This window comes from Sorex fumeus, unplaced genomic scaffold, assembly GCF_029834395.1.
Source record: "Sorex fumeus unplaced genomic scaffold, SorFum_2.1 ptg000002l, whole genome shotgun sequence".
Taxonomy (NCBI): Eukaryota; Metazoa; Chordata; class Mammalia; order Eulipotyphla; family Soricidae; genus Sorex; species Sorex fumeus.
The window spans coordinates 50262057-50283752 of NW_026606059.1; the positions used below are offsets into that span (position 1 = coordinate 50262057).

At 43.3% G+C, this 21696-nt stretch overlaps 1 protein-coding gene across 7 annotated transcripts in view; it reads left to right on the forward strand.

The window, feature by feature from the left end:
• The window catches only part of CYRIB (CYFIP related Rac1 interactor B), a 142020-nt gene that overhangs the window by 43105 nt on the left and 77219 nt on the right, over positions 1–21696 (forward strand). For all 7 annotated transcript variants that reach the window (XM_056138167.1, XM_056137917.1, XM_056138246.1 and 4 more), the window contains exon 2: positions 1901–1953. The gene's annotated coding sequence lies outside the window, so the exon portion shown is untranslated. The remainder of the gene's footprint in view (positions 1–1900; positions 1954–21696) is intronic.

The window sequence follows — 21696 nt, forward strand, 5'->3', positions numbered from 1 at the left end:
TGTGGGGGTTGCATTTTAAAGAAAAGGGAACTATTTAAGTAACCTACACATGAAAGACATTTTTTTGAAGTGCAGGATAGTCTTTCTCTCTCTCTCTCTCTCTCTCTCTCTCTCTCTCTCTCTCTCTCTCTCTCTGTAGACAGAGACACAGAGAGAGACAGAAAAAGTACAGATCAGAGAATAAAAGAGTTTAGAGGACAGAATTAGGAAACATTTTTAGAGATGGAATGGGGCCGGAATTTATAGGTCAGATAACTTTATAAAACATTATCTGGGAGATGTAGTTCAGTGGTTGAGCCTTCTTTTGTGTATTTAAGAACCTGGGTTTCATCCCCTCTCCACTTCTCATAACCAAGTATATCTCTTGTAGCTATAGGTATGAAATTGGGGTGAGCCACATGCACAAGTTTCTTAACACCTGTACTGTCTCTCCCACTCTACTCAGCTTTTATTTTTTGGGGGGGATCACATCCAATAGTGCCCAGGACTTCTAGCTCATGCTCAGGGCTTACACCTGGCTCTGATCTTGGAGGTCACTCCTGGTAGATTGGAGATCATATGAGGGGCTGGGGATAGAACCCAGATTGGCCTTATTTGCTGTACTATTACTCCAGCTCCGGCTGTTTTATAAATCTGGCCAAAGAACCAGAAAAAAAGAGAAGCCAACCTTCATGTAGTGGAAGACAGAGTATGAGGGATCAATTGTCATTGTGTGTGTGTGTGTGTGTGTGTGTGTGGTGTGTGTGTGCATGCGCGTGCATCTATAGAGTATGGGATGTGTTGTATGCATGTGAAGACTAATATTCATAATTTGGTTTGTTTCGTGGGGGTCACTAAAGGTGCTTGAGGGACATGCAGTGTGGTGCCAGAGATTGAATTTTGAATTTGGGCATCCCGCTGGCAAGGCATATGCTCCAGCCCTTTGAGCTAGCTCTCCGTCCCAAGAATTTTATAGCACATTCATGCAACAACAGGAAGTACAAGAAAAAAGCTTAAGTTGGCACATAGAAGCAGAGCAGGCCAAAGCAGTAAGAGTGGCTGAAATGACCAGGGATGGTGTTCTTCTGGGGCGAGTAGACGCGGCCTCTAAACCTTCTGTGAATAAAATGAACCTGCTGGAGTGGCTTCCTGTTGTTTAAGCAATGTGTGAAAAGCAAAGAGAAAGCACTAAGTGGCTAAAGATCTATCAAAATGAAGGTCGGAAAGGCATTTTCTCTGTGTTCCATGAAGTCAGTGTCTATCCCCTGAAGACCTTGTTTTCCCTTCGCTCTAAATGCTGGTGAGTGTGTGTATATGAGATGTTCTTGAACTGTGGTCGCATGAAAATTCCATTCGTTCTTAAGTTTTTTGTCTCTGTTGGAGATGTTGAGGCTGGCGAGAAGGGTGTCATGCACATTTATTTTCCTTTCTCTGTGGTATAGAAACATAAAGCAGGAAGTGATTCAGGAACAGAATGACTAAAAGTAGTTTAAGTTGAGCTGAACATTTCTCAAGGACCAAGACTTGGTGCTATACCTATCTCAGAATCCCAGCATTCTTTATCTTAGAATTCAAAGCTTGAAGGAATAACAGCACAGCCAACTCTCTATCCTCAGTCTTAGGAGTTTAGTTTGGGTTTTGGGTCTTGCTATGCTGCCCTAAGTTTCTTAGCCTCTCTGAATCCTCACTTTTTTTTTGAATCTCTATTTATTCGTAATATAAAAGACTATTTTGCACATTCATTGAGAAAATGTTTGTTGAAACTATGTTCTGTAAACTGATGATCTAAGGAAATGGAATTTGGGGTTGATATTCTCAGGGTATGTCTCTGGCATGGGAAATAACACAAGTGGCTAGATTTGCTGAAGGTTAATTGCGTACTGAGCGCTGTCCTAATCGACTTAACTTCTCTATTTTACAGGAGAAGAAACTGAGGCCTGGAGTTTGAGTAATTTGTTCAAGCTTACCAAGTTGGTAAGTAACAGCTGGATTCAAGGTGGCCATCTGGGTCCAAAGCTGAGAGCTGTATCTGAACTATCTATCTTGTCGATGCTTCATACCAGTGCTAGAAAGTTGTGATTCAAAGAAGGGAAGTCTTTTGCTCAAGTGCACTCTACTAAGGCACGTCTTGGACCACTCAGGCTGCTATTACAGAATTCCACAGATGGGTGTTATATAACAGCATATATTTTTTTTTCCTCCTCAAAGTTATGGAAGCTGAGAAGTCCAAGGTCATGGGGTTAGTAAGTCCTTAAGGTCCTGGTTCGTGCAGACCTTCTTTCACTATATGACCTCACTGGTAATAAGGATAAGGGTAAGAAGGAGTGTGGAAGATCTCTGGGGGTCTCTTGAATAAGGGCACTAATTCCATCTGTGAGGACTCAACCTCACAAGGTAATTACCTCCCATAGACCCTTCCTCCCAATGCCAGCACACTAGAGATTAGATTTTCAGCATGTGAATTCTGGGGACACACAGCAGTTCTCTGCAGGGGTCAACTCACTATGCATCAATGCTCAAATCTTAATTGTACAGCTTAAATAATCTGTAATATGTTACACACCCCAGCATCACCCAGATTAAGTAATAGAATTTTCCATCCCTCTAGGAAGCTCCTTCATGTTCTGTTGCAGTTAATTTTTGCAGTTAATTTCTGCCCCCAGAGTTCACCTCTATTCTAATGTACAAAAGTTGTGTCGTGGTTGTATGTAAATATACTTGCTTAAAAAAATAACCTAGGGTCTGGATTGACAGTACAGGACCCTGCACGTGCCCAACCCAGGTTCAATCTATACCACCTCATCATTTCCCTGGGCACTGCAAGGAGTCATCCCTTAGCACAGAACCAGGAGTAAGCCTGAGCACAGCTGGTCATCACAAACCCCAACCCCCAACCTTCACCTCTGCAAAAAAAAAATACTAACTAAAAAATAACATTTTAAATAGCATGGGTAGAGGGCTGGAGTGACAGTGGGTAGGGTGTTTGTTTTGCACACGGCTAACCGGGGTTCGATTCTCAGCATCCCATATTGTCTCCCCAGCACTGCCAGAAGTAATTCCTGAGTGCATGAGCCACGACTAACCCCTGTGTAACTTCAGGTGTGACCCAAAAAGCACTGTCCTCCCATTGTTCATCGATTTGCTTGAGTGGGCGCAGGAAAGTCTCCATTGTGAGACTTGTTGTTACTGTGTTTGGCATATCGAATACGTCATGGGGAGCTTGCCAGGCTTTGCTGTGCGGGCAAGATACTCTCGGTAGCTTGCCGGGCTCTCTGAGAAGGGTGGAGGAATCGAACCAGGGTCAGCCACTCTGGCTGCATGTAAGGCAAACACCCTACCGCTGTGCTATTGCTCCAGCCCAACCCAAAAAGAAAGAAAAAAAATAGCATGGGTAGTCCTTCTCATTTCAGTGTGAGTATGAATGATACACTCAGATATGTGCCTTTGGCTGGTCTTTGCTTCTTTGGCTTTTTATTTTTTTTAATTAAAATAAAATTTTTTTTCAAATTAAGTTTTTTAAAAAATGTTAAAAGTACCAAAAGTATCCTTCCCACATATATGCCTGACTGGGAATACCTGTAAAGGTGATTAGAGGCTGCCCCAAAGCCTCCATCTCTCTCAGAGAGCCTGGCAAACTGAGAGTAGCCCGCACACACCTCAGAGCCTGGCAAGCTACCTGTCACCAATGAGAAATTAAAAATGTAGGCCCATATTTGTGAACTCTTAATTTTTATTCTCTTTGAGACATGATCCTCAAGCTGCAAAATAACAACAAAACTCATCCAGTACCATGAAAATCCTTAGCACAAACACAAAATTACTCTCTAAGGATATTTTAACAGCCTAGAGCAAATGCATGCCAACATAAAAATTATCTTCTCTGAAAATGAGTTTACAGTGAAATGTTATAAATGGTATTCATGAAATTAGCTACTTCAATTTGGAAGTAATAGAACCTATCTTAAAAAACCTCTAAAAATGGTATATTTAAAATTGGGGTTGAAGAGTTAATATAGGGGTTAAGGCACTTACATTAAATGCAGCTGACCCCAGTTTTATCCCTGGTACCATTTATGGTCCCATTAGTACTATTGAGAGTGTTCCCTAGCACATAACCATAAGTAGTCCCAAAGCATTACTGCGTGAGGCCCAAAATCCCCTGTCTAAAAAAGAACCCTTAAGAATAAATGACTAAGATTTGTATAAAACTAAAAGAGGACCAGAAAGTTAGCACAGAGGGTTGTAGTGCATACCAGATATGTGCTGTACCCAAGTTTTATCTCTGGCTCTATATGCCCCTCCCAGGAATCACTGTGTGTGATCCTCGTGTTCCCAAGTATTGGGCCCAGCAGCACTGCATCATTGGGCCCGATCACTGAAACACAGGCTTGCAAACACAGGCCAAGTAACACTGATGTCCTTGGATCCCCTGAGCAGTGCTTGGGACAGTGGAATATAGTTCTAGCTTTCCTCCCACCCAAAAAAATTAAAAAAGGAAAACATTGGAAAGTTAAAAAAGATCAAGTGTAGAAAATCAACCAAATTGAGATAAAAAAAATGGAATTAAAATCAAATGGGTAGGTGGATTAAACATAGGCAAAGAGAGAATTAGTGAATTGGAAACCAATAATAATAGCCTTTGTTAAAGTGCTTAATGTGTGCCAGACAGTATTCATTTATTAATTCATTTTGACCTCAGAATAAAATGATAAGAAAAGCATTGTTATAAAAATTTATAATTTACAGATGAGATCAACTAAGACACAGCAGGTAAAAGGTACTTGTCCAAGGTCATGCAGTGGTGGTAGAGGTGGGATATGGTCTTAGGCTGTCTAGTGTAGCATAGAGTCTGTGTTTATAGTTTCTGCATGGCAAAAATGATCAAGAATAGGGCCAAAGAGATAGTACCAAGGGTACTGGCGATTGAACTTAGGGTCTCGCTCATGTGATGTGTTCTACCACTGTTTAACATAGTAGTCAGACATACTAAAAAGGACATATTAAAAAAATTAAAGTATCTAGGGTTGGAGAGATAACACAGTCTGTAGGGCATTTGCCATGCATGCAGTTAACCCAAGTTTGATCCCTGACACCTCATATAGTCCTCCAAGCCTGCCAGGAGTGATCCCTGAATGGAGATCCAGGAGTAATCCCTGAATGCCTCTAGGTATGGCCCCCCACCAAAAAACCCAAAATTAAAAATATTTTTATTTAAGTTAAGATTAAGTGTTTTACATGTGTAACATTAAAAAGCAACCTGTGTGTATACCGCTCTTAAATTCAGTTCTGTCCTTCACAATAGAATTGTTTTTACTGCTTCACCATGGGGCTGGAGCGATAGCACAGTGGTAGGGCGTTTGCCTTGCACACAGCCAACATGGCCGACCCGAGTTCAATTCCTCCGCCCCTCTCGGAGAGCCTGGGAAGTTACCGAGAGTATCTCGCCCGCACGGCATAGCCTGGCAAGCTCCCCGTGATGTATTCGATATGCCAAACACAGTAACAACAAGTCTCACAATGGAGACATTACTGGGCCCGCTCGAGCAAATCGAAGAACAATGGGAGGACAGTGACAGTGACAAGCTTCACCATAAATTTTATCTTCATCTTCTATCTGTTTATGCACTCCTCTTGCCCATTTTCTTCTGGCAAACCAATAATTTTGCTTAGCATCCAAAAGTTAGACTTTTTAAAAAATTTTCTTTAGTATGTTCATCTATACACCATTTCTCTATGTATCATTTTTGTATAACATATGAAAGAAATCACACAAAGTTTGCATTTTTTAATTTTTTAAGATGAGGCAATATGTAGGAGGCTATGTGTATGTTTTCAGGTATGAAGAAGAAAGGGAGGAACTGGAGTGATAGTACAGTGGGTAGGGCGTTTGCCTTGCTCATGGCCGACCAAGGTTCAATTTCCAGCATCCCATATGGTCTCCCGGGCACCGCCAGGAGTGATTCCTAAGTGTAAAGCCAGGAGTAACTCCTTGCATCGCTGGGTGTGACACAAAAAGAAAACAAAAAAAAAAGAAGAAGAAGAAAGGGAGGTGTAAGTGCTGACACATGAGCACACTCGTACACTCGATTATGCATAGCCTGTTGCTGGAACGGTACCACGAAAAGGTTGAAGGCTGTTGAGCTCTTCAGAAAGATTGGTGGGATCTTGGGCCTAGGGTGGATGGAAGATTGCATACTGTGTAGCTGTTGTACAGAGTTTTGATTTTGTAAACATAAACATGTCATTTTTTTTTATTAGTGAAACACCATGAGGTACAGTTGTAGATTTACAATTTTTTGTGCTTGGGTTTGATTATACAATGATCAGATACCCATCCCTCCACCAGTGCCCATTTTCCACCACCATGGATAATATCCCCCCCACCCCCATCCCCCCATCCCCCCCTGCCTCTGTGGCAGGGCAATCCCCTGTGTTCTCTCTCTCCTTTTGGGTGTTGTGGTCTGCAAAAGAGGCATTGAGTGGCAAACATGTTCAGTCCATAGTCCACTTTCGACATGTCATTTTTTTTAAATACAAAAATAATGGAGTTAATGAAGAAACACTTCACCTTGGGATTTTTCCAACATTTTTTGAGAAGAAAGGAAGATCTCTGGGGAAGCACATCTCCATCAAGCAGAAAGCAGCATTTCTGTTTTTGTGTGTGCACAAGTGAAGGAGGGTTGGAGGCCACCCCATCTGTTCTTACGTTCTATCCCTAACTGTGTGCTCAGGGGAACACATGCAGGGCCAGGGATCAAACCTGGGTCAGAGGTGTGCGGAGAAAGCACCTAATCCTCCTCACTATCTCTGTAGCCCAGATTCAGGCATTCTGGAATGCGTGCCAAGTAACAATTCCTCCCTTTTTGGGACTCAGTGCTTACATGTCCCCACACCATAAGTCTTTCCATTCCATTTGTTGCGTGATTCTGTCTGGGCCTTCATAGCTGCTGGTCAAGGTGTATTAAGCAGTGATCCTGTGGCAAATAGAGAAAGTTGAATTCAACAATTGACTGCCTGCCCGCCCGCCCGTTTCCTACTTTCCTCCTGTCACTAAACCCCACCACCTTTCTTTTTCTTTTTTTTTTTTCTGGGTCACACCCGGCAATGCACAGGGATTACTCCTGGCTTTGCACTCAGGAATTACTCCTGGTGGTGCTCGGGGGACCATATGGGGTGCTGGGAATCGAACCCAGGTCAGGCGCGGTACAAGGCAAACGTGTCCTACCCGTTGTGCCATTGCTCCAGAGCCCCCCACCACCTTTCATGAGACTGTGTGGAAGTGTTTTGAGAGGTTTAGTTTTTTTTTTTTTCCAGTGGTAGGATTCTTTTTGCTTTGGTAATTGGAGCTATGTTTTTAGAAAAAATGAATTGCTGATGTGTTTAGAAACAACAAAGGCAAGGAGAATTTGTCCTATTTTTCAGACTTATTTATCTTAACAACATTCCCTTTGAGTATGCATCCTCAAAGATCTAAGGGAAACTAGCCTCTTTTCACTTTCTTAGTGAAATGAATGTTCCCAGTGGTGCTTTTACAGTAGCCATTGTTGTTTTCTGCCTTCAGACACATTTCTAACCCATCCTGGAATGTTTCATGGGACTGGAGACTTGTGTTACTTCTCTTTCCCTTTTTATCATTTGTTGGCAGTAAATCCAGTAAATGGGTCATTCATCTTGAAGGGGCTATTATGATTTTATCAACAGTCATCCAAGGCGTGAGGAAAAACTGGCATAAAAATACAAATTTATAGAATCAAATTAAAAAATATACAGACCTGAATATGATTTAAAAGTGTGCCATTTTCTGTAACATTCAGGGGCTGCTGACTGACCCTGGCACTTTGCTGTCTCTTGAGATGCTGTTTTCTGACTCACTCTAAGAGCGCCTGTAAGCATTTTTAAGTATCATTGTCCTTCATGCAATGTGCCATGGAGTGGTTTTCATTTACTGTAAGAAGAAAGCATATCAACAGTGTTATTTTCACTCTCTGAAGCAGTAATTCTGTCTTCTGTGTCTCAGTGGAAATACAGAATATCTCAAATGCTATTTCTTGTGAAGCCTTTCCTGATAATCCCCATGCCTGCTCCCTTTGCTATGTGTGGTATTTAATAAAAACATCTATTTTATTGACTTTGGACAATGACAGTTGTTTGCAGCTGTCACATCAGAATGGGTGCCAGGGAAGATGGCCTGGATCATCAAGCTGGATCAATGGGCATAGGCATTTTGTCTCAGCATGCCAAATTTTATTAGTAAGGATTCTTTGTGGGGTGTGTGTGTGTGTGTGTAAGTAAATGGATTTTTAGGTCACATCTGCTAGTGCTCAGGGTTTACTCCAGGCTCTGCTACAGGTACCATACGTACATACGTGTTGCTGTTTTTTTCTTTCTTTTTTTTTGCTTTTTGGGTCACACCCCATGATGCACAGAGGTTACTTCTGGCTCATGCACTCAGAATCACTCCTGGCCAGTGCTCAGGGAACCATATGGGATGCTAAGAATTGAACCCTGGTCAGCCGTGTGCAAAGCAAGTGCCCTATCCACTGTGCGGCCTATCATTCCAGCCCCACCATACGTACTGCTGGGGATTGAACCAGGGCCAGCCATGTCCAAGGCTAGTGTCTTACTCCATGCACTATCTCTCTGGCTCCAGGATTCTTCTGATCACAAAACAACCCCAACTGAAAGTGGATCCTGCAGGAAAGGAGTTTGCTGGGTTTGTCATTGAGAAGATCAGGGATGGGACTTGAATCGTGGTTGCTTAAATCGTATTGCAAAGGCTTTCACAGTTTTTCTTCATCTTTTAGAGTTGCCTACCATTTCTTTAGGGGATTAGCGGCTGCTGGTGGCAAGATGGCTGTCAGTAGTTATAGCAGAAGGTAGTGGTGGTGGTTGGGGGGGAGACCACTTTTCAGTAGTTCAAGGAAAGTCTTAGTACTGAGTCTCAGTGCCTGTGATTAGTCATGCCTGTGCCTGTCCCATAGCCAATCCCTTGTAGCTAGGCAAATGAGATGCTGATTGGTTCTCCTGCTTCAAATGCCCACCCCTTAAAGGAGCTGAGGTGGGGTCTGCACCTCCCAGAGTGCAAGGACAAAGTATGAGCAAAGAAGGGCCTTCTGCCCAAATAAACTGAGAACAGTTTGTGAATGGTGGGCAAGCAAAAGCAGGGATATTCAAGATAGTAGGTTTTTAATCAGTGTTTACTCAGTTAATGAATTAACAGATGAATGAGCAAATGAGAGCATGCTGCTGATTCTTCGAGCTGGTTATACAGTACCCAGAGTGGGTTTTTAACAGATGGAGACTTTGCTGAGAGGAGGGATAGAAGAGGGCTTAGAAAACAAGTCATGCAAGGATGGCATTAAGTTAGCTGAAATACATAACAAGGAGTAGGAGACATAGGCAGTGTAGATGGCTCCTCCCAATGTCTGTACAGTGCTCAGAGGCGAGTAGCATATACTGGACCCTGCTTATGGCATAGGTGTTGTGTAAGACACTTTAATTGCCGCCACCTCACTTTTATTTTTGTCAATTTATGTTTATTATATAAAATCCAAAAATTCACAGAAGTGAAAAAAAATATCTTGTGAAAATTTTCCTATTATAGTACCAGCTAGGGCCCACTATCATTAGTATTTTGACATATAGTTTTTTTTTTCATCTTGTCTATTTGTAAGCTGGATTAAAAATTGTATTTAAGGGCTGGAGAGACAGTAGCCAGTAGGGCACTTGCTTTTTAAAATAACTCGCTTTGGTTCCATTCCCAGCACGACTTATGGTTCCTTGAGTGATCCCTGAACAAAGAGCCAGGCATAAGCCCTGGGCAATTCAGGTGTGGATCCCTGCAAACCTAGCACCACATCTCATTCAAGGTGTGGATTCATCCCCCCCCCCAAAAACAAACAAACAAACTATATTTAATCTTGATAATTGAGTCTGTCTGAGAAGGAAAATTGTGACTCAGTATATTTAGGAATATGCCTAGGCCACAGGCCTGGGCACTAAATTCTCAGGCCAGAATTCTCTGTCAGCCTCAGAAGGCCTCTGGTATTTCCAGGTCTTTGATCTCCCTGCTACACATTTAACAATCAGTGGGCTTTCTAAGTAGGCATATAATACATTCTGTTCTGAGAGCTAGAATTCTATCATTCTTTGTCCGCTCACTCAAGAAATCCTTCTTGGGGTGCTTGAATAGCTGAGTGAAGGAAACGGGATCCCCTGTCCTCCTGGAACTTAGAGGGGTCTTCAGTCCCTGGTACGGGGACAGGTCCGCAGGTGTAAAAAGGTGCAGAACACTGGGCTAGAATCCTGCATTGCTGGTATGTGTTTGAATCTATATCTTCTAGGTACGTGCAAATGTGCCATGCTGCCAGTTCCATGACTGTGATCCCTTATACCCTCTTGCAGGAAGCAAGCAGGAAGCAGCCTAACCAGAAAGTTGGATATGCCCTCTGCCCAAGATCTTACAGGAGGCTCAGTGTATATTAGCTGTCCTTATCCTTCAAGGGCTGACTCTGCTGAGAGATCTGGGAAGTGGCCAAGCACTGTATATATTTGATGACCTGAATTTCTGAACCCCAAATCAGAACCAAGACTATGAGGAAAGCTTAGCCATGCAGAAAGAGAGAACTGCATTTTTCTTGAATGCAGCCTGAGGAGTTGCTTTCAATGGCTCTTATTGCCCAGGTAGGAGATAGGTGTTGCTGTCCTCATTTTGCAGATGGGGGCCCATCTGATGACTTCCATTTCATGAACTTGGCTAGCTATAGTTCACTGGTAGAAAACATGTGGTGCTAGGTTTCATCCGCAGCACCAATAAAAATGCAAGCCTTATAAGCTTCTTCCTGCTTTTCTAATTCAGGCATATCTGATGGGGAGGACTTTGGTCTTTCCCTCTAAATTTTACTTTATTAAAATATCGTGATTTACAATTATTCATAGCTGGGTTTTAGACGAACAATATTCTGTCACAGGGACTGGAGCAATAGCACAGCAGGTAGGGCTTTTCCCGTGCACGCAGCCAACCCGGATTTGATTCCCAGCATCTCATATGGTCCCCTGAGCACCGCCAGAAGTAATTTCTGAGTGCAAAGTGAGGAATAACCCCTGTGCATTGCCCAAAAAAAGCAAAACAAACAAACAAACAAACCAAAAAACCAATATTCTGTCACAGATCCTGCCACCAGTGTCAACTTCCTTCCACCACCACCAGTTCTCTCTTCTACCACTAACCCCACCCCAGCCTGCCATCTCCACAGACTCCTTTCAAAATTTGTTTGTTAAAGTTTGAGTCTCATGATTTCAGTGTTATCGGCTCTGTGGTTTAGCTCCGTCGTTTCTTAACAACACCAATTTTTATTGCTCCCTGTCCCCTGTTGCTTAACTCATCTGTCTCTTCCCTACCCTCTCTCGATTCAGTCTTTTCTTATATTCCCTATATTTTGGGACCAAGGGTGATCTAGGTATCCCCCTATTAATCATTGCATTTGATGAGGAAGAGGTTCTGAAACTCCTTTGGTTTGCTAAGTTTCTTTGCACTAATTAATTTTTAAAATTTGGTGATGGTGGTGGTGGTGGTGGTGGTGGGGACTTGGGGGTCACGAACAGCTGTGCTCAGGGCTTATTCCTGGCTCTGGAATCACTCCTGGCTCAGGAATCACTTCTGGTGGTACTTGAAGGACCATATATGGTGCCAGGGTTGGAATTTGGGTCAGCTGTTTGTAAGACAAGTGCCTTAACCTGCTCTACTATCTTCAAGCCCCAGTGACTTACTCATCTTAACTAATTATTGAATACCAGTTTCCAGAGAACTTTTTAGGCCATAGTTTAGCAAGTCACCCAGACCAATGAGGGTTCTTGCTCCTAGGGAATTTGATGGCTGAGTTAAACCACGTGGAGAGAAATGGGGTTTATGTATGATTTTTTTTCTTAGTGGTTCCCCCAGGGAAGCTGAGGATATTTCATTTAGGATTTTTTTTTCTTTTTGGGTCATGCCCGGCAATGCACAGGGGTTACTCCTGGCTCTGCACTCAGGAATTACCCCTGGCGGTGTTCAGGGGACCATATGGGATGCTGGGAATCGAACACGGGTTGGCCGCGTGCAAGACAAATGCCCTACCCGCTGTGCTATTGCTCTAGCCCTCATTTGGGATGTTTTTAAGGTTCAGAAAACCCTGCTCAAATTAGATAGTTGGTGGAAGCAATTGAGTATGTCAAGTTACCAAAACATGGAGAGGTTTTAGGCACACTTTGATCATGGTTTCATTTCATTGTGATTTTGTTGGCTCTTCCCTTGTGTCTGTTGGCCCAGGTTAACTCTCTTCATAGTAGCTAGAGGGCTGCTGGCAGGGCTCTCGTATTGTTTGAGGCCAGGAGACAGCAAATAGAACACACATGCTCTAAGAAGTGCAAGAAAGAGTTGTTCAGGGTGGTAGCCTGGCTGCTAGTAGCTGAAGGAACATATGCCTGTTTGTCCACATTCAAGGGTAAAGGCCTATGCTCTTGCTCCAAAGCCACTCCAGAATTTCTGAACTTCCCTTCTGTTGGTCTGTTAACCAGTCATGGTGGCAGAGGAAATAGAATAAGCTGGGTTGCTCCATTCAGTATTCAACCCTGGGACTGGAGATGACGTGTACAGGATTAAAGGATGCTGGTTGAGGAACAACGATCTCTAGGTAGGCATTTTGAGTCTAGTAAGGCAGCCTTTCTTATGAAGTTTGTGTTCTAGAGAGCTTCTTAAGACTGAAAGTGTTCAGAGGAAGGATATTTGTATGTCCTTCACATTTCCTAGTGCTTACACTTTCCCTGTCTAGCAGGTAAATTCATTTACAGGCAAGTTTAGAGAGATTAACTCACTGGCTACAGTCACAAACCTGGGGTGGGGGGATAGGTGTGGACCCTATGATCTTCCATCCTGTTTTTTGTGAAGTTTGTAGAGGAAATAGATTGTTAACAGAGACCCTACAAAGGATTGTGTAATGAATTTTTTGCAATAAGCAGGGCCTTTAGAGTATTAGTGATTTTTATTGCAAAATTTATTAGAAGAATCCTGTCTGCTTTTTTTTTCTTTTTTAGCTAACTCTAAACGGGAGTAAAACTCTTCTCTTAGGTTCAGATTGAATGAGTTTAGGGAAAAGCACAACCATTGTGAACTCACAATGCATCAGAAGAGATGGCTGCATTCAGATAATTTCACAAAATGATTTCTCTCTCCTTTTGACATTGCCGCCTGAGGCTGCCATTCAGTTTTCAAGTAATAGAGTAACTGTTATGTAATGGTATACAATGCTTCTTTCCCTTGGGTCTAAGTTAACTTTCTTGTTCAAAATATTGAATACTTCTTTTTTCAAAAAATAAGGGTTTATGTAAAACCACTATGATTCCTAAATTAAGCTGCAAAGCAAGGGCAAACAAGCTGTATTTTCTGCTTTTTTTTTTTTTAAAGATTCTGAAGATCAGGAGATGATTTGCCAAAAGTCCATTTGTGTGCTGCTGGCTAATTATCTGTGTTCACAATACTCCCTGCACCCACTGTATGTGTCCTGGACTTTGCTGCCACATGGAAGACACTAAACATTCATAGTCTCTTACCTAGACCACCACACTATCACATATCTTTTTTTTTTCTTTTTGGGTCACACCTGGCGATGCACAGGAGTTAATCCTGGTTCATGCACTCAGGAATTACTCCTGGTGGTACTCAGGGGACCATATGGGATGCTGGGAATCGAACCTAGGTCGGCTGCGTGCAAGGCAAACGCCCTACCACCTGTGCTATTGCTCCAGCCCCTTAAATATTTTTAATGAATCACTGTGAAATACAGTTATAGACTTACAAACTTTAGTGATTATGTTTCAGTCATACAATGATCGAGTACCCATCCCTCCACCAGTGCCCATTCTCCACCACTACTTTTCCCAGTATCCCTCTTCCCCTTTTCCCCTCCCCCACCCTGCCTCTGTGACAGTAACATTCCGTTTTACTCTCTCTCTCTCCTTTGGAGCGTTATGGTTTGCAGTACAGGTAGCAAGTGGCCATCATGTTTGGCCTATAGTCTGCTTTCAGCACGCATCTCCCAAATCATTTTATCCCAGGAGAAATGGACAAAAATGAGGAAATTGGTACAGGGATTAAAGTGCTTACCTTACAATTGGTCAACCCTGGCTCCATCCCTGGCACTGCATGGTACCCTGAGCATCACTGGTGCAGCCCTGGAGGCCCTCAAGGATTTCTGGAGTGAACTGGGCAATCCCTACCACTACAGGAATAGAGAAGTGCCATATCCTGGGCATTGTATTGCTGGAGTTCTGGGCCAGGAATTACTGTGCGCAGTTTAGAAGACACCCCACTGCCCCCCAACAAAAAGGAGGAAGTCGTAATCATAGTCAGAGACAACTGGATACACAGAGTTTTCAGTTGAGATGCTGTGTTTTTTGATCTCATGTTTGCTTTTCATTTCCTTAACAGGTTACTACTCATGATAATTAATTGACTTACCCACATTTTTACTAGTTGTCTGTTATCTCTGCGCCAGGCTCTTTTCACTTGGGGCAACCCAGAGGTGGGTGAGCAAGAGCCCTCCCTGTCCCAAGGGACCCAGCCCCGGCAGCTGACCTCCACTACCCAACCGTCACCACACATCGTAAGACACTTCCTACCCATTTTCCATAATTACCACACCACGTTTGATGGAGTTCAAACAGTAGGCAACAGATCGCAGGGAGAAATATATATATGTGCCTCTCGGAGAACCCGGCAAGCTACCAAGAATATCCTGCCCGCCCGCCTGGGCAGAGCCTGGCAAGATCCCCATGGTGTATTCAATATACCAAAACCAGTAACTATGACAGGTCTCATTCCCCTGACCCTGAAAGAGCCTCCAGTCATTGGGAAAGACAAATAAGGAGAGGCTGCTAAAATCTCAGGGCTGGGAGGAATAGAGATCTTACTGGTGCCTGCTCGAGTAAATCGACAAACAAACAATGGATGACAGTGACAGTAACAGTGACAGTCTATTATCTTTGGGAATAGAGATTTGAAAAAAAGGCATAGTTTCAGTTACTAAAAGCAGTCAATGTCCCTGTTCTCTAACCAGACATTTGCCCAGTCCTTCCACAGTACTTGGGGTTGAATATTTGAGTTTTGAGTGACTCTAGGTCTGGCAAATTTATTAAAACAACATCTTGGGGGAAATGTAAAGTAGCAGGAGATAGGATGCTAGACAAGCTATGTTAAATGCACAGACCAAGAACAGAAAAACATGTTTCTTGAGTCATATAGTGAAGCCAGTGGTGAACACTGGGACAGTCTGTAGTGCTAGGAGTTAGGAGCAATTTGCTCCTGCTGCAGAACCTCATTCATCCTAGCACGATTTAGGACACCACAGTCATAGAGGTGGCATGGTGCATGGAACCTGGGAGCAGATCAGCTGTATTGGGAGCATGTATGCCTCAGATACATATGTGTATATACAGAAGTGAATCTTGATGCCTGTATGTGGTTCTCAAACTTGTCAGCGCCTCTGTGCCTTAGAATAACCTGGGGATCTTTTAAAATTTATTTATTTATCTGCTTTTTGGGTCACATCTGGTGATGCACAGGAGTTACTCCTGGCTCATGCACTCAGGAATTACTCCTGGCCATATGGGATGCTGGGAATCGAACCCGGGTTGGCTGTGTGCAAGGCAAACGTCCTACCTGTGTGTTATCACTTCAGCCCGTTAATTTTTATTTTTTAAAAATTCATTTGGGGACCATATCTGGTGGTTCTCAGGGCTTACTCCTGGTTCTAAGCTCAGGGATCTCACATGGCAGACTCAGGGGGCCATATTGGGTGCCAAGTATTGAACCCAGATTGGCCGAGTGCAAGGCAAGTGCCATACCTGTTGTAGTATAGCTCTGGCTGCTAGTTTTTTTTTTTTTTTTTGCATTTTGGGTCACACCTGGCAATGCTCAGGGGTTACTCCTGGCTCATGCACTCAGGAATTGCTCCTGGCGGTGCTCAGGGGACCATATGGGGTGCTGGGAATCGAACCTGTGTTGGCCATGTTGGCTGCGTGCAAGGCAAACGCCCTACCCGCTGTGCTATTGCTCCAGCCCCAAGTTTGTTTGTTTTGAGGTCAAGTCTGATTGTGTTTGGGGGCTGTTTTCAGCTCTGTACTTGGAGGTTGCTCCAGGAGGTTCTCAGAGGACCAAGCAGTGCCAGGGATCGAACCTGGGTCTTCTACATACAAAGTCTTTTTTGCATGCCCCAGCCCATTAAGTCATCACTCTTGCCCTTTCTGGGAAAGTTTTAAAATGCTAAAGCCAATGTACAAACTACATGAATTTATTCACTGTTCCAGGTAGGGACATAGATACCATATCCGACTGTATGTATTATTGGGAAATATGCCCCTTCCAAACCATAGCACAAAAGTACTTAAGGTCTCCAGGTAATTCCATGTTACACACAAGTTTAGGAAGCATCATCACACGCAAGTTCAGTGAGTATCATAACAACATCATTTTATTATTGAAGAGGGGTAGGGATAATGGTCAAGGTGGCAGGATGGGTCATCATTCACTGGGTATAGTGGGTGAACATCATCTCATCAACACTGCAGTCCTGCAGTTCAGCTGTGGAAAAGGTTGGAGAAGACGTAGAAAGGGTATTATTTTATTTATTTATTTATTTATTTATTTATTTGCTTTTTAGGTCACACCCGGCAATGCAAGGGGTTACTCATGGCTCATGCACTCAGGAATTACTTTTGCTGGTGCTCAGGGACCATATGGGATGCTGGGAATCAAACTCGGGTCGGCTGCATGCAAGGCAAACGCCCTACCTGCTATCCTATCACTCCAGCCCGGGTCTTACTCTAAACTAGTGTCAGTTGCTTCACTTAGATTGTCAAGTAAAATACAGAAAGAAAGCGCTGGTGAACTTATTGTAGACTCCTGAGTGACCACTGTGGTCATCTTTAGAGTAAAGATTCAGGTGTTCTTTGTTACCACAACATAACCCAGGCATCCTGATGGATGTAAGCATCCTTCCAATAACCACAGTTGATTTGATGGTTGATAATTCAGAAACATGTTTTACAAAGTTATACATTGAGGGTGAACTGCTTTTGGCTTGTGGCTTGAAAAGAGAAATATGAGTGTTTTCAACCAGGCTATTAATCATAGGTTAGTTGGTTTAACTGTCAGAATCATTCTATATGAATTTCAAAGAATCAGGTTGAATAATAAAACATTGGCTTGTGTTTCTGTGGCACTTGTCTCAATAGGATATACTGTACTGTACAAGTCTCATGTGATTGCTGGTCTTCTAGACTCATCCTCAAAGGCTTATCAGGTGTAAGTGAGCAGTGCCTTGCTTCAAGCTGAAAAACAGTAGTGAAATTACTTTTGAGATGAGTATCCAGTATTCATATAGATAGAAAACTGGCCGAACCAGAGAGTTTGTCTGGGAAGATAAAATGTTGGGAAGGATGATAATTGCACAGGAAATCCATGGGCATACATCAGTAGGAAATATTATTTATGGGAACTCTGTAAGCAGTTTGGTCTTACTACCAACTAAGATACCATATCCTACTGTATGAATTATTGTGAAATATGCCCCCTCCAAACCATTTTTCCCCACTTGTATTTTAGTCATTTACTACACATCTTCCCCCCACCCCTTTGGAAGAGATTTGTGTTTCATGAAGAGCCAAATCATGATAATGCTTTAATTCACCTCCTTCACCCCGAAAAATTAGGAGACACTGTATCAGATGCTGCACAGTGCTTTGTAGAGATTGTTCTTAACAGAACTCTATTGATGCTTCCATGATCCAGACCAACCTTTGGAAATGAACTTTGCGGTTTTCTGGCAGTGTAGATGGAGACCCCTGTGATCATCCCTCTGGCTGAGTGTAGACTTGCAGGACTGTGATCCTGTAAGGACCCCGCTCCCCTGCCTGCCTCCCAGACCCCCTTGCACTCTTTGTCTCCTTATGTATAAAATGTTGAATCATAGTGAATTTCAGAGCTCTTCAAAAATTAGGTGATTCATTCTGATGCAGGGGCTCATGAGTACAGGTGAACTGTTAAATAGAGATGCTAGTACAGAAATGGACACCACAAGTGCTTTTGCCAAGTTTGTGGGTTTTGAAGACACAGAGCTCAAGCAAAGTAGTGTTCTTTCTACCTGGTTTTGGGCCTGCAAATTATAGGAGGGAGGGGAGATTTTTCTTGAAAACCTGTGTTCTAACATGAAATTTGCACCAGCTTCTCAGAGAGGAAGCAAGCTAAACCAGTTATTCTCAACTTGGACCATACTGATTCTTTCTTGGAAGTTTTTTGTTTGTTTGTTTTGTTTTTTTAAATGTATGCCTTAAGTAATATCTTCCTTTCTGAAGCCTCCAAAGCTCAAAAATGAGAACCTAAACACCTTCCACACTCTCAGCTAATGTTTGATTTATCTCCATTGTTCTGTCTAAAACTCTTTATTTCATTTCTTCAGACACATAGTAAGTGGCCTAATAATTGTTTTGTCTACTTTGGGAGGGTTTAAATCTCACCTCCTGGTTCTGCTTATCTGATTGCCTGGTTCCTGGGTTGTTGCCAGCTTATGGGTTCAGAGAAGGGTTAGGGCCCAAAGCCTGGGTTAACTCTGGCTGGACTGATGCCATCTCTTTGACCAGCTGCAACTGTTGGAGTGCCTGGCTCCTTGGCATGGTGCCAGGCTCTGTGTGAGCCCTTGGTTACAGTGGCAACAGAACTGCATGACCTCTGCCCTCACAGAGCCCACAGTGCTCAAGGAAGTACACAGATGTCTAAACAATCACAATTATGTTGTATGCTATAAACAAAAACACTGGGTCCCTAGGACTCCTGTAGCTGGGGAGCTGACCTGGTTCGTGTGAAGTGGCAAAGTCAAACACATGATAAAGAGCTCAGGCAAGCAACTCCCAGGGGCTGGAAGCAGGAAGCACTGGATTTGGTCCCAAAGGAAAGGTAGAACGAGATGAAACCCCTAGAGCAATAGTACCGCAGGTAAGGCCAGTCCCCACATCCCATGGGTCCCCAAGGAACTGCTCAAAAACCAAACTGAGAGCAGAACAGAGTAACTTCTGAGCATTTACAGGTGTGAACCCCCAAACAAACAAACAAAAATAACAAAAGGAAGCCCACATACATCACTAGAGCATCCCAGTAATCTGATGAAGTGTAGAACAAGACCTTCTCCAGATACCTTCCCCCCATCCTTCTCTCTTTTTTCCCCAAAGCCAAAGCAGTAACTTCCTTTAACTTTCCAGGCTGTCTTATGTGTCATTGCTGGCAATTGGGTGTGGTCTTGTATTGTGGTAAGGAAGCGTGCCATCCTGGAAGGGAAGGCAGCTTATCTGGTGCTGGGTAGGTGGCCAGTAGGGTGTGATCCACGCTGGAATTGTTGCTTAGCTGGTTAATGGAAAGGCCAAAGCTCACCAGCTCATCTGAGTATAGGTGTCTGGTCCTTGCATCCACAGCAGCAGATCCTAAGGCGGCTCAGGGCCTGTGAGAATAGTAACAGGTAGCAGCCACAAGTGCTGTTCTGCTCAAATTCACAGAGATAATGAAGGGGAAAATCCTATGACTAGGTCTGCAGAGACAGTGCAACAGGCTGAGCACATGCTTTGCATGCAGGAAGTCTAGGTTTCCATACCTCACACGGTCCCCTGAGCACCACCAGGAATGACATCTGATCATAAAGCTGAGCACTGCAGGGTATTGCTCAAAAACAAAACTGAAAGAAAAAAATCATAGCAATAGAAATTAGTTTACAGATAAAAAGCTTAAACTAAAATGGCTTCCCGCCACTCTTGTTACCTTCATTTTCTTTTTGTCCATTCACAGAATAACTACCCCCGAGGCACCTTCATCTGTGTGGCCTGTTCCTTTTCTGAATGAGATATTTCAGCCTCTTTGTCCACATCCCTCTCATTTTTCTCCTGTTTACATGCCTTCTCCTTGGAACAAGTACAACTGTTCAAACATTTTATTATATTTTGGGGTCTTGCAAGTAGTTCTTGTGAGGCCCCAGGACCACTCTCTGCCATACTTGACCAACAGGGCAGAGTGGTCAGTACTCAGGCTTTGGGGTGCTAGGGAAAACCAGGGCAACAATGATCAGGGGCCCTCCACAGCTATACTATTTTATTGTTTTGGGGGCATACCTGGCAGTTCTCAGGGCTTACTCATGATTCTGCCTACAACTGGAGAGATTCGGGGGACCATATGAGATGCCGGGGATCAAACCTGGGTCCACCACATGCAAAGCAAGTTCCCTACCTGCTATACAATTGCTCTGGCCTTCAGCAGGACTATACTTACCAGTGTGTTGGGGGTCAAACATGACATGCTAGGGTTCAAACTCAGGTCCTTGCACATGCAAGGCATATGCCTCTGACCACCAGGATTATCTCAAACATTTAATTTTTATTGGAAATAAAAATTATGCAGTCTCTTCTCTCACTGTTATTGTTGGGTTTTCACTCCTCTGATCCCACCTGCTTCCCCCCACAGCCCCCCATGGGGGTACATAACTAGTTCCTGTTAAGAGCTGTCTGTTATGGTGTTAGTTTTTCATTCTGCTCTTTTACCTTAATGTTCACAGATTTTTCTATCAGTAAATGTTAACAGACCTTCTAACCAGGAGCTATGCTAAATGTTTTACATGGAATACTTCTGACAGTGATATCAGTACTATCCTATTCTTCTCAGATTGGAAAACAAAGGTATTCTAGTGAAGGTCTTTCCCAGTGATGGAGTTCTCAATGTCCAATACACACTGTCCACCAAGTTGGAATCCTAGAACAGCAAATTTCAAAAACCAAGAGAGATCATCAGGAATGGACTGTTAACTCTTAAAGTGACAAGAATATTGGCATAGTGGACTTAATGATATCTAATTACTATTTTCAGGGTATGTGATGGTCCATACTGGCAACTTAATGTTTGGTCATTTCACAATCACTGTGAAATTAGGTGGTTATTAAATTTATTTTATAGATGAGGACCAGGAGACAGCTCAGAGGACTGGAGCACATGCTTTACATGAGGGAAACCCAACTTTGATTCTTTCAGCACCCCCTGGTGTTGTAAAGACTCTGACTTAGAGTGACTACTAAGTACCAGATTAGTCACCTACAGACACTGCCTCATGTTACCTGCCCCCCCAAACCCAAAATTTTATAGTTGAATGGCCTGGTGTTTTATTTATTTATTTATTGCTTTTTTGGGTTGCACCCAGCAATGCACAGGGGTTACTCCTGCTCTGCACTCGGGAATTACTCCTGGCAGTGCTCAGGGGACCATATGGGATGCTGGGAATTGAACCTGGGTTGGCCACGTGCATGGCAAATGCCCTACCTGCTGTGCTATTATAGCTCCAGCCCCTGGCCTGGTGTTTTAGATGGAGCTTGGACATTTGTTGATTTTTAAATGAGTACTTGGAGAAGGGCGAGGTGGTGATGTGGATAGCCAGAGAGATAAAACAGCACGCAGGGTATTTGCCTTGCGTGTGGCTGATATGGATTTAATTCCTAGTATCCCATATGGTCTCCTGAGCACTGCCAGGAATAACTCTTGAGCCAGTAGTTTGTCCTAAGCATCGCTGGGTGTGACTCCCAAAACAACAACAACAACGAAGACAATTCCCACCTGAAAACTGGGAGTATTAATGTTTCTCATCATGCTTTTGTCAGGAA